Source organism: Mytilus californianus, unplaced genomic scaffold (genome assembly GCF_021869535.1).
Source record: "Mytilus californianus isolate M0D057914Y unplaced genomic scaffold, xbMytCali1.0.p SCAF_8, whole genome shotgun sequence".
Lineage (NCBI taxonomy): Eukaryota > Metazoa > Mollusca > Bivalvia > Mytilida > Mytilidae > Mytilus > Mytilus californianus.
The window spans coordinates 53,522,621-53,537,002 of record NW_026262734.1 but is presented as its reverse complement, the minus strand read 5'-3'; the positions used below and the strand labels follow the sequence as shown (position 1 = coordinate 53,537,002).

The window sequence follows — 14,382 nt, the reverse complement described above, 5'->3', positions numbered from 1 at the left end:
GCAGATTAATAACTTTGTCTACAGATTTCACTGTAAGACTTTAACTTTTTACTCTTTTTCATTGAAGATAATGTAGCTGACAATTCGTTATCTGATGATGAATCCTCAGAACTGGAATTTGTTTGAGATTGAAACTCAGTATTACTGTTCCATCTTCATGCAAACTCGTACATTCTGAGATACAGAATGTTTTCCTTTATGATGACTAGTTTTAGAAACGGAAACGTTAGCTTAATTGTCTTGTTTAATTCTTGCAAAAGCTCTTATTACCCTTATATTTTTTCTTTTACTTGTTATGTTCAAATCTTTTGAAATATCTGCGCGCTGAGACTTGAATATGCTTGAATATGTGTCAATGTCAAATTCTAACCTCTTTAATCCCTCATTGACTTCTTTATTCGGTTTATAAGAATTTTGTAAGAGTAATTGCACCCTTTGACTTCTTGATTTATTTTTATGATGTTCTGTGTCCTTAACATCAACGTCTGCTTTTAGCTCTGTAATGCGTATTTTCAGCTGATCTGTTTTTAGTTTTTTTATTCTCTCTCCCAGTAGTTTATTTGCAACTCTAAGACTTCATCTGAATCATGATCCTTCAATAATTTCTTAGCTTCATCAAGATATCGGTGGACCCCGATATCTTGTTGACTAGATTAAGATGGCGTAGAACAAATAAAAAAAAAACGCGACTTCATGGCTACGGTAAGATTTAAATCTATATAGAAAAGAGAAAAAAAAAAAAAAAAAAACAATACCAAATGATAAGGAGCTGATCAAACAAGGATGATATTTTTTGCGAAATGATAAACATGTCTAAGTTCAAGTATTGGTCAAATAGAAACAAACAGAAGGTCAATGTCACAGCTTATTGATTAAATCGACTGTTTTATGATAAGATTTATCAGGGAATATAGTGCTGTATTCAGAACTACTGTCTAATTTTACAATTTAAGCCGATTAACTTTTATATAAGTATTTAATTAGTAAACTTACATATTTTGTGAATGTCATGTATTCAATAATTGAAGCTGAAGACGCATAAGAAAAATCACAACGAGGAAAGACCGACACAATCATTCAAAAATATGAAAGGCAAGAAAACAACAGTATTCATAACACTACATTAAAAACTGAGTAACAAGAATCAAAACAACAATCAGGGGTGGTATAAGGTGTGCCGGAAGGCTATCAGAACATGATACACATTTGCCACGTGTCTAAAATGTGACATATTGTTAATTTAGTGATACTTTTTGTAGATCTACTTCACAGGCTGAACAAACATGTTAAACCCACCTTTTTCTAAAAAAAAAATACTGGTACAAGGCCTTGCGGTCATAAAACTTTCGAGCACGATTTTCGTACTCAGACTCAGAAATCAACCAATCAAAATCATGGATTTGGTATTTCGAGCACAATTTTTGTACTCCGAGTACTGAGTAAAGTTTTATGACCGAGAGCCCAGGTCAGGAATATGACAGTTTTTCTTCAAATAGTTTGCTAAATTCCGGATTTTGATTTTGTCATTTGATAAGGGACTTATCGTTTTGAATTGTCCTTGAAATATGTTTTTTTTATATTTATTTTACCTCATGGAATTACAATATAAGCTGGACAATTAAAAATATTTAAACAACAATATTTTAATGATAAAATACTCATTTACAAGTAGTTCAGAAAATCTGATTAATAGTTTTATATATAATTGATTAATCATTGACATACAAGTTGATTGATTTTTTTACCACACTAGTTTGTTTCATTATTAACCCAACGATACCGTCTTCCATCCCGTTTTCACAGAGCATTCTTGGCAGGGCAAATGGTGAGCTTATCATTTTTACCAGCCTCATATTTACAACCGGCTGAATCTGGATCTATTTTCTGAAAATGGAAAACACATATTATATACATATTATATGTGCGAGATTATTGACACTATTTTATATCAGAACAATGTATGCTTTCGAATACTATTTTATAACAATGTATATGCCTACGAAGAAACCCGAGTTTTGTCCCGATTATCGTTTAGCAGTTGTGAAATTTTACGATTTAGGAGCAACAAAGTATACGACAAAATATTTACATAGATCGTTTTTCAAACGAATTAGCTTTTAGAAAGCACCAAATGTGTGCATAAATTTTCGAAGAATTTATTTTTCGTGCTTTCGAAATTTACCCGCTATACGGTATTTGCTCATTCTTTAATACTTCTGCCGTTTGCATTTGATATTGTTGTTTGATTATATCTAAATATTGTAGTATTTTCCTCAACCTTATCTCCATATCTATGTACCCTTTTCAGCACATGAGTTTCAAAAACTCAGATTATCGAATTGTAGTCAAAGGAATAAACAATATTATAAAGGATTTTGAGTTGATTTGTGATATGAAAACTTTACAACATGAATTTTCTTAAATGATCGGAATACGATTATGTTAAGAAACATTTCTGCCTTCTTTACTCTACAATATTTTAAACAAGCTTTGATTTGTGCCATTTGATAAAGGACTTTCCGTTTATATTTTCGTTGGAGGTCGATGTTTTTGTTACTTTACTTCGTATAACAAACACAGACAGTTGGTGCAGCCCCAACTTCTTAAGGGTAAATACATTACGCTTGTCATACTAGTGTTAACATAGTTTCTGAAGCTAGAAAATGATATCTGATTTGAAAATAAACTTCCACACCATGCTAGGAATAACAACAGATAACGGATAATTCAGATAAAACAAAATAGAGTCATTTACTGAGCTGCCAACTTCTCCAAGAAACATGAATAGGTAGAAGGCTTAAACTAATTTTATGAGATATCAATCCTCTCCGGTTCGTCCCAATCAGTGCAATATTAAAAGTTTCATACAAAAATAGTAACTTCTTGAATATTAGCAAATGACAAACAACTATGAAAGAGAACTAACAAGTTAATGGCCTGCGTTTAAGTTACTTACGTTGCATCTCCTTCTACAGTTTAAATTGTAAGAATTAACACCTCTTGTAAACATGTAAAACGTTTGGTAAGATGACAGACTGCTCAGATGTCTGATATAGTTACACAATCCAATAAATTTCTTTCAATCGGAGCCTGTTCTTCCTAAACACAAACATCTTACAATTACTAGTGTAAATAATTTGCGAAAGGAACAGTTTAACCTTTAGTTGGAAATATATTAACACGCTTTTGAAGTACTAATTCATAAGCCTAAGAGTTAAGTTTATTATTTTTATAATAAATCACCAGCGAACATCGAATTTGAGAAGTTCAAAACGGAACAATCAAGAAAATTGTTAAACCTATAACACAAGTAAATTAATTTGTTGTTATAGACATCTTGGACTGTGAAATAATAGTTCGCAACTGGTATAAAATATTTAATACAATACATGTATACATATTTTGAGAAGGATTTCATTTGCCATGACCAACATGAATCACCAAATCAATCTTAATTTAGCGTGTAAATAACATCATTCTGTAATCGTAGATTTTGAATATTAAATCTTGAATAAAAATGCATTGTAATAATCATGATAATAGGATTTACATTTGGAAAGTAAACTGATAATTTCATATTGGATATTTATTGAACTTATTAACAAAATAATGTGTTTGCACTTGAAAATTCGGGATGTCGTGGACTTTTTTTTTTAAAGAGAGGTGGAATATAACAAAAGGGAGATTTAAACCTTAAAGTCTCCCCCCCCCCCCCCCCCATACTCAAAAAAAAAAAAAAAAAATAAAAACGTGGGAGTGTTGATCATGACATATAAGCAGCCAAGTTGAATAGTACAGCAACAATTTTTTTAAACAGTAGTTTTTTATAATATCTTTGATTTAAAAAATAAAACCCAACAAAATCACCCATTGAGAACCCTCGTCCTTCTCTAAAGTGGACATTTTATTCCAATGTGAAGTTTGATGCGTCTTGTTATTCGACACACTACCGAATCAAATATAATGCAAGTGGTGACGATCTTCTTTGATCTTCATAATACGCACTATGAATAAATAAGAAGATTGCGGGTCCGTAAATGTGAACCGAACGTCACACATGACCGTGAAGCATGTAGTGGCTAGGATAAAGTTTTCACCAATGCACATGATTATATCATGAGTATATTACCATCATATATATTTCAGAATGAAACGACATCTAACAAAAAAAAATGGCGAATGACCACGGGGAGTGTGAATAAGAGACAACCACTCGACCAAATAGCAGAAAACGGCACAAGGGTCGTCAATGCAGTAAGGAAATCCGCATCTGGAGGCGTGCTCTAACTGGCCTCTAAACAATAATGCATGATAGTTCAGCGAAATGAACGTCACACTATAGTCTGATGTATACAAATGAACCGTAATAAGAAGAAAAATAAGATTAACAAAGTTTAGGGGTTTCTGACTTGTATCATGATGAATAATGCGGCGAGGTTAAACATGTTTTGTGAGACCTCAACCTTCCTCTATAGATCTAGCAAATGTGGAATAAACAAACACATAGCAACACGCACAGACACACTCTGTTCAACAGAAGTAAGAGTCCGATGTTAGACTTACTGTTAAAAGATTTTTTGGGGCCCTTTATAGCTTGCTGTTCGATGTGAGACAAGGCTCTGTGATGAAGACCATACTTTAACCTATAATGGTTTACTTATATTAATTGTGACTTGGATGGAGAGTTGTCTCATTGGCACTCATACCTTATCTTCTTATACCCGATTACGAAAGGTAAATTAATTTCGTTTTCAGAAAGGTATGATTGTTATAATTCTCTCAGAACTGTCGATGTCATTCCAAATATTTGTTTTATCAAATATTCAATTAACCTGAATTCACAAAATGAAGTAATAGGTCTGGTCTATCCATGTCAGGGTTTTAAGAGTTTTGATAATGTGATAGTTACTCATCTATTTTGTTTTGCAATTAACTATTATCTTATTCATTTGTTATTGCATTTACATCTTGATAGGTCGTGTTATCTCCTTACTCTCAACAAAATGTCATTTCAAGTATTTTGTTTATTAATTAGATATTCAATTAACTTGAATTAACAAAATAAAGTAATGCGTTTTCATGTCCAGGATATGAGGTTTTATATCCATTTGTTTATGTAAATGTCGCTAAATTCTTAGTTAATGAGTTCTGAAAGCTATTTGTCATTTTGCTTATTTGCCATTATATTCCTTCTTTACATTGTACCATTGGGGCCAACATTTATTTAAGATTCACATTCTTAGTTGTATCTGTTGTGTTAAATTATTGACAGTTGTTCGTCTTTTTTTTTTATTATTTTGTTTGCCTTTTTTAGCTTTTACCGCTGGTTTAATCATGTGTATCTCCTTACTCTTCACTAGATGTACAATATATAGATTGTTGTATTTATCGTATGAGTTATCCTTTTATGTTAGATAATATAGGAGTGAAACAATGTTTAACGCCACGTTAATAATATATCTTAGAAATAGTTGCAGTGTGAATTGATTAATATTCTTTATTACAGCATAAAGTCTAATACTTATGAAGTTGTGCCATTTTGTTCGTTATTAACAAACGAAATACATTAAAAGACCCCATTGGAAATAAGCGAAAACGCTTTAATTTGCAATACTTCGAAAGATACATGTACCGTTTTATAATGTATTTGAAGAGCTGGCTCACATAATTTAGTTAACATATTTATGTTTCACATTTTTAACATCAATTGAAATTATTTGATATCATTCCTCAATGATTTTTACATTCTACAATTTATCTACCCATTAGAATATAAGACTCTCCGACGGTAAAACGTACTCCACAGAGCGCACCATTTCCTCTTGTCTCTATAGCAACATTTTGACCAACAGATTCTGTCACTCCCTGTATAGAAAATGTAAAGCATGAAAGTCGCATTTTCGATCAACATGATCATTACAAATATTTAGTTTGCATTGTTTGTCATATTTTGATGTTGTAATCTAGTGAAGCAGACACTGTGATAAAAATTTGGGTTAAAATGTAAAAGTTACCATTAAATGTGTATGAATGATAAAAATAAACAAAAGAACTGTACATTCTTTTTTTTAAATTGTATTCAAATTTTAAAAACCTATAAGAATAATTCTTTAAAATATATTATTGGGTTATACCTGACACTTTTTCTACAAGGTTATCTCTTTTTACCAACTATTATTAGACTAACAAAACGGTGTTGAGAGGCAGGTTACCACGGGAATGACACTAATTACATGTATTACATTGTGGAGTTAGCTGGATATAAACGACGTTTATTGCTAGTTCTTCTCCATTCGGTGTTTAAGAATACATGTTTCTTGCAAAGTATATGTAAGCAGTGGTTCCAATAATGTATGTTTTATTTGAACCATTTGCATTTGAAAATTTTATATAATTCAATGTTTAAATTCACACAATTAACATTCCAATTGTATTTATCCTTACCTTCATTTTATAAATAATGCTAAATGTATACTTCCAAATCGCAAAGTTGTTTGCAGTATCATCTGGTGGGCCTGGTATTAACGTCTCATTTGTAACTTTGCCGTAGAATACTGGAAAATATGCAGTATTGTTGACCAGACGGTGTTATTATGACAGTATAGTAATATTTGGGAGGAAATAATTGGATTTTCGAGGAGGATTTTCAAAAAGCCAACTTGACCGGGTAAGAACTGATATTAAACAGCTTTGCACAAAACATAATAAAAATTATAAGTCTGTAAAACATGCAGGACACAAATTTGTACAAAAGTTTAAAACAAATAGGAAGTCTAGTCAACCGATAAAAACAAATGTTTAAGCCGGTTGATCCCTTGCATTTTGAACTCGTAACAAGTTATATTTTTTGTTCAAATATGATTTCTGAAATGTTCAAAAACCACTAGTCTGTCAAATATCATAATTTTATATGGGTATTTTTAAACGAATATCTTGTTTTTTGAAAGTATAGCGTAGTTTAGCCGAAATTAGTTCGGATAGTCTCTAGTAAATATTCCGAAACCTGTGTAGAATAATATCTGATGAATAAAGACAACAGTAGTATACCGCTGTTCGAAAGTCATAAACCTATTGAGAGAAAACAAATCCGGGATACAAACTAAAACCGAGGGAAACACATCAACTATAAGTAGAAAAACAACTAAACAACAGAAATAAAAAAAAAAAAAAAAACAAACGACAATGAAACACACACAGAAACGAACTATAAGATAACAACTGTCATCATCCTGACTTGGTACAGAACATTTTAAGAATACATGGTGGGTTGAACCTGGTTTTGTGGCTAGCCAAACCTCGCGCTTTATGGCATTGTAAAATATAACACTAGATTATAAACGTTCACTAAACATGACCATTATATACCATGTATAGGATACACGACAAAAACAAAAACATATATTAATTCGATTGACAATATTGGTTTTTAATAAAAATTGAGCACCTCCACAACATAGTTTGATGCTGGCTTTTTCACAAAGAGGCAATGCGTCAAGATAATGCGGCAGGGATTCATATTTAGCAAAAACATTTTGTTGGAATAAACACGAGTGCCCGATTTCATCAGACATTTCAGTTACTAAATTTTAATAATATTCTACTTTGTAATATTAGTATGTTCTATTACTGTTGTGGCATGTTACCGTTTTCTTACATGAAGAGATATTTCTCGTATAAAAGTTCACGAAGTGAAATACGAAAAATGCCGTAACTTGATTGGCTTATCCAGCATCATGATATGATATAACCACATTTCTATCGGCTATTCGTTTGGTCATTGGTTACTGTTTGTCATTTGTTCACTTCTTAAAGCGTACAAACAGTTTTAACATGTCTGATGCTAAAGTTTGATGACGGAACAGGCTATATGACGTCATACTGATATTTTCAAAAGAATAGATCAATGATTTGTGTATATTTTTATCTACACAATGCGAGTGCTGACCATAAGATAAATTTGGTCAGTAAATTCCATATGGGGTGTAATAAATTCCATATGTAGTAAAAGCCAAGTGTGTTTACAAAATATTAGATCAAAACAAGTCAGGAATGCTGAAGGCCATTTATGAGGATGACACATTTTGATTGAAACGTCAACATTTTTTCCAAACAAGCAGTTAATTGGCTTGGCCATTGCTAACCATACATTTAAATTTAACTTCAATCGGAATTAAAAACATAAGATTTCAGACTAATTTGGTTTTTATAAAAACCTAAAATTAGGCCTTTCATGCACATATTAATTTTTAAATTTACCATAGTTAGCTGAACAAAATTGCGATTCGGGGTGCTGTAAACCAAAACATGAACAACCATGTACATCATTTGTCATCCAAGTGAGGACGCTACACAGAAGTAGCACTTTCTGAATCATCCTAACATTTTCTTTCCTTAGTTAAAAATGTACTACTCACGGTTATTTGAATTCTCTTGTCTTTAAATATTTGCACTGCAAATGTCATGTAAAATTGATATCAGGGGATAAAAGATGGGTAAGTGCACATATTACATGAAATAAACATGTTTTCATTTCAAATGGAAGCTTGAAAAATCGGTGTGACCGCGTGTACAATGCAATTCGATTGTTGGGTAAACAGCAGGTTTAATCTTGCGAATAAATAGCATAAACTTTATAAACACCCTTCACTTCCCTCGTGTAACATAATCACGTTTTAATTGAGTGTGGAATTATATCAAGTAAAATGTGTTCGACGAATTATGTTCACTGAAGAGCAATATTAATAGGATTGTGAATAAAGTACATGTAAATGTAAATATACCTCTAGTACATTGCAGATGTTCAATTAAAAACTCATCCACATCTTCCATTACCCTAAGGTTTTATTTAGATATGTTTTTGTTAATCTAACTTATTCAAATGTTATTTAAACATATTTATAATTGCTTTCTCACTAGTTATGTTTCTGTATGATAAGTTATGGATTATTATTATTTACTAAATTAAATGTAACTGGTCCATTGATTGATGGAAGTTCGTTCCATTACATATCGTCTTGTCTCTCTTGTTTTCCAAAATATCACGATATCTGTAAATTGGAGGATCAATTTCCAACGCAATCACTGGCTCATCCTGATATCATGCAGCTATTTAATCGAGAAATGAGGTGATGTAATATGATTTGCAATACGACAACTAACTGAATACCAGAATCAAGATGACATGAATGTAAGGAACTATGGGTCAACGTAGGGGGCCTATGATATGAGCAAAAACCATACTGGAAAGTAAGCTGTAAAGGGCCACACCATGAAACAAAAAATTAAACTCTTAAAACGACATATATCCTAACACAATAACGAAAAATACGTGTCGTGACTTGTCGAAAAATAACAACATTACTACACAATCATGTCATGGGAGATAAAATCATATCAATTTGAAGAGTTCCATCATTTACTTTCACACGTTACATATTTCAGACATATTGAGGATGTCATGTCATACACTACCCCTTTTCAGTGGCACTCATATACGTAAAATATATATATATATCCAACTGAACTTGAGATTAATTTGCGTTTGTTTGTACTGTGTTCCTGTCATGAAGTGTTGGTTTTGTCATTTTAGCGTAATTTTTTTAACATTGCCATATAAGTTGGAGAAGCCATGAAAATCGGTTCAATCCACCATTATTTCTCAAACTGTCCTGGATCAAGTCAGAAATATGGCAGTTGTTAACTTATAGCTCGTTTCTATGTATGTTAGCATTTATTGATGTTGCAGTTCATTGTTTCTGTTGTTCCGTTGTTCTCCTCTTATACATGTTAAAGTTGATGTGTTTCCCTCGGTTTTAGTTTGTAACCTGTATTGGTTTTCTCTTACTCGAATAATGACATTTGAACAGCGGTATACTACTGCTGCCTTTATTTATATCTTAATCTTTAATGTTAAAATACCGCTAATAAGACAACATATCATGACAAAAAAACAGTACAAAATTCACATTATTTGTTTTTAAAGTTAAGATATCCGTCCACGACGATTTATTTCGTAAGGCAATCTAATAAACGGACGAAGGATTATTTCTGCCTTCACCAACATCAAACGATAAAAATTATGCGAATTAAATGTTAAAATAATTATAATTTGCATTTTAATCAAGGAAAATTATGACCTTTTACAATGTTTTACAATTCATTATTTTATCTCTTGAATCATATTTCATTGAAACTTGGTATCGTCCTTGGTGATTCTTCTGAAAGAAGTAACTATACATAGGCATATAATTCTATTTAAATTTAATTAGTTACCCCAATTTTTTTTTTTAAATGAAAAATATTTGCTTCGAGAAGATTTGTTTTTTTATGTTTTCACAATTAACTTGGAAATAACAACTGAAGGATTGTTTGTGAAGTTGTAAAGGAACAAAAAGGTAATAGTGTGTTGATTTAGGACGCGAAACTCTGTGAAATGTCGTGCAAAAAGAATGTCCTTTCGTGTACTTATACATTTAAACCTGATAAAACAGAGGCTTTGTGTACTGCATTTTAATTTGGATTCATGTATTGCGCATATGATTTTATTTGCATCCTTTTGAGAGAAAAAAAAACAGATGTTTGTCCGGCAACCCTGGAGAAAAATACATAAAGAAGACGATGGAAGCAGAAGAGATACAGTGTATCATTGTCTATACACATTGTACTTACTAATAATATGTTGATACTGTCAGTTGTTGATTTAACTTATACATAATTTGTAAAGGCTAAATGAAAATGATATATAATAAGTATATCAATCCTTTTATCATTTAATACCAAAAAGAAAACTGAATATAACTTTGGAACTGGGTTTCTTCTTTGCAGTTAACGTTCGCCTATAAATCTGTCAAAATAAAATGTTGTATGAATGCACAACTGTATACTGGTAATATGTTTCCTAAATACAATCTGTTTATCATTAGGATACATAGAGCTATTCAACACGAATGAGCAAGGACTATACTAAAGAGAATAGCTGATTTAATCAAAAGTCTAGAACAAATCAGAAGAGTGTTGTCTACGTTTTCTAAAATGATTGGTTTCATACCCTACAACTGCATAATCATATAAAGTTTTCGATACAAACATTTTGCTCATCACTAAATAAATAGTATTTAAAATTTCGTTACATTTGGATAGTAGAAAATCGATACGATGTTTTCAATTAAATTTTATTCCGCCCAAAGGCAAATTTGTTCAATTCTAGCATAACAGTTTACATTTCTACAAAGATTAATTGTAGGTAGAATAACTCGTAATATGGGGTATACTCCAATAACATTGTAATCCTGACACCGGAAAAAACACAAATAAATCCAAGTGTAAAGTCATAATTTAGTTAGAATGTAATATGGTTAGTGGTAACCACTAATGACGTTTCTGAATAGGATGGATACATACGCCTCTGACATAAACGTACTAGAAATACTGGAATCTACTTACTATTTCGAACATAAAATAATACTTCTTTCGGTAAGTGCAAGTGGTGTTTTTTGTTTGTTATAAAGACTAGTGACGAACTAAACCTGTCTTCTCCCACAGCAATCCGTTGGTACATTTTCGTAGTCAGAAACTCTTATATAAGTGGTTTGCGTTATTTGTTCTCTGTCATATTTATAATTCTTCATATTGATCATAAATCGGGCCAATTGTTTTTCTCATTTTAATATTTTTTTATATGTTTTATATCTGATTTTGACTTTACGGTTTGTGTTATGCTCTTTGGAGAAGAATGTACAGTGACCCATAGTTGCTTACATCCAGGCCAGTGAATATTTACTAGCTAATAATAGTGAAATAATAATTCGCTATTAGCAGCCAGTATGGTTCAATTTTGTCAAAAAAGCTAGGAAACATCGATGATGAATCATTCACTTGCAATTGACCCGATTTATGATCAATTAGTTGAAGAATTATAAATATGAGAGAGAACAAATAACGCAACCACTTATATAAGAGGTTCTGACTACCAAAAGGTACCAATGTCATATTCATGTGAACTTCAAATTAACCCCTTAGCTAGCTAGAGACAGATTATGCATGATGGATGCGTGTTAGGCTTTTAAAAGATAAGAATGTCAACATTAAATGTGAAACAAAAGTAAATCATTTGATTGACTGATTCGATCCTCAAAAAACATCATTATACATGTAAAATCGAAAATTAACTAATTTTTTAAACCTTTAAAATTGAAATCAAACAGACATAGAAAAATCCGTTTGCACGAGGTACATATATCTATTTATATTTATGTTTATGTTTATATCGTGTTATGTGACCGTCGGTTGTTTTCGGGGTCATCTCGATAGTAAATTAGCTGGCGTCTAGACTAAAATACACACGAAACGAAGCTACATCTTATCGAGCCCATGCCCTGTAAATTGTTTATTTTAGACTTTTTATAATTTGGATAAATGTTTTGCATTGTTATAAATTTAATATGAGAATTTGAGTCAAATCGGTGAACATGAGTTTGACAGCTAATGCCCCTTTTACACTCATACCAGATCTCCTTATTTCTATAATATTGTATAAAGGATTATTTAACTTATCGATAATGACTGCTTTATAATATATTAAAAAAATACAACAACTGTGTCAAATTAATATCAACGAATATTTGACGATAAAACCAAACATATACATATTTACATAATATTGTATGCAACCGTATGTTTCCAGTCTGTATACAGTATCACACATTAATTCGCGGCAATAATTCGTGAGTCTTTTCTTTTTACAATGTCACCAAAACAGTTTTAATAAAATGTTGTAATACCGTTATTGCGTCGGAAGGCTATTAGATTCTAAATCACATTTGACACGTGTCTAAATTGTGAAATATTGTTACTTTAGGTACCCTGATATTGAAGATCTACTTTCCAGCTAAACAAACATGTTAAATCCACTTTTTTTACATAAAAAAACGCCGGTACCAAGTAAGGAATATGACAGTTGTTTTCAAATCGTGTGATGTGTTTCAGTTTTTGATTTTGTCATTTGATAAGGGACTTTCCGTTTTCAATTTTCCTTGGAGTTCGGTATTTTTTATATTGTTTTACTTTAGAAAATTACAATCTTAGTTTGACATTTAAAAACATTTAAACAACAATACCTTTAATGATAAAATACTCATTTACAAAAACACCAGAAAGTCTGATTAATAGGTTCATATATTGATCAATCATTAACGTACAGGTTGGTTGATTTCATTGCCACGCTAACATTGTTCATTATTAACCCAACGACACCTTCTTTCTCGTTTGCACAGAGCATTCTTGGCCAGGCAAATGGTAAGCTTATCATTTTGTACAGGCTCATATTTACAACCTGTTGAATCTGGACCTATTTTCTGGAAATGAGAATTGAATATATAAATATTACCTCTAGATCTCAGAAATATGTCCATATAATTACCTTTCGATGATAATGATAGATGGCTGCTTAACGTCCAGTGCAAATGAATATGCATAATCAGGACGAGAACATGTTAATGTAATATGAATAGTTACCCTGATGTGTACTAGATCCGCACCCTGAGCCGGATTTCTAACGTGCTAGTGCCTAAGGTCATATTCATTAATATTATTGACAATATTTTTATTGAAGTTGGAGGTAAACTGTTTCAAAAAAATTGTCGGCATTCCTATGGAAATGAACTGTGCGCCTCTCCTTGCCGACTTTTTTTTATTTTCATATGATTCGGTGTTCCTTCAAACACTCGTTAAAAAAAGATCAAAGAAGCCAGGTCATTTAATTTCACATTCAGATATATTGATGTTCTTTCCATTAACAATCCAAAATTTTCTGATTAGGTTTCATTAATATATCCCCCAGAACTAGAAATTAAAGAAACAACAGACACGGCTTCCTCCGCCTCATTTTTAGACTTATACCTCGAATTTGACAAACACGGTCTCCGCCTCATTTTTAGACTTATACCTCGAATTTGACAAACACGGTCTCCGCCTCATTTTTAGACTTATACCTCGAATTTGACAAACACGGTCATCTCAGTTCCAGAGTCTATTACAAACGAGACGATTTTAATTGAAATCATCAATTTCCCCCACCTTGGTGGAGGTTTGCCAACTTCTCTTGCATATGGGATATATATTTCCCAACTTATTCTTTATTTTAGAGCTTGCAGATTCTACTCAGACTTTGTAAAACGTCAACAGTGTCTGAGTAGAAAGTTGATGAGCCAGGGTTATGTCAAAGAACGTCTTGTTATTTTTCTAAAAGAGTTCATCGGAAGGTACCAAGACATTGTTGATAAATATACCGTATCAACTTCACAAAAAATACACGATGGTCTTGAAGTAAAGATTCTGGGTACTGACGTTGTTAATCATCTTCATGATCTTAGTAACTTATTATAG

The 14,382-nt window shown here is 31.7% G+C and overlaps 2 pseudogenes; both read right to left on the bottom strand.

Moving 5' to 3' along the window:
• Positions 1-1,749: 1,749 nt before the first annotated feature.
• Positions 1,750-8,374, bottom strand: LOC127712798 (metalloproteinase inhibitor 3-like; annotated as a pseudogene).
• Positions 8,375-13,220: 4,846 nt separating this feature from the next.
• The window catches only part of LOC127712797 (uncharacterized), a 30,716-nt pseudogene continuing 29,554 nt past the window's right edge, over positions 13,221-14,382 (bottom strand).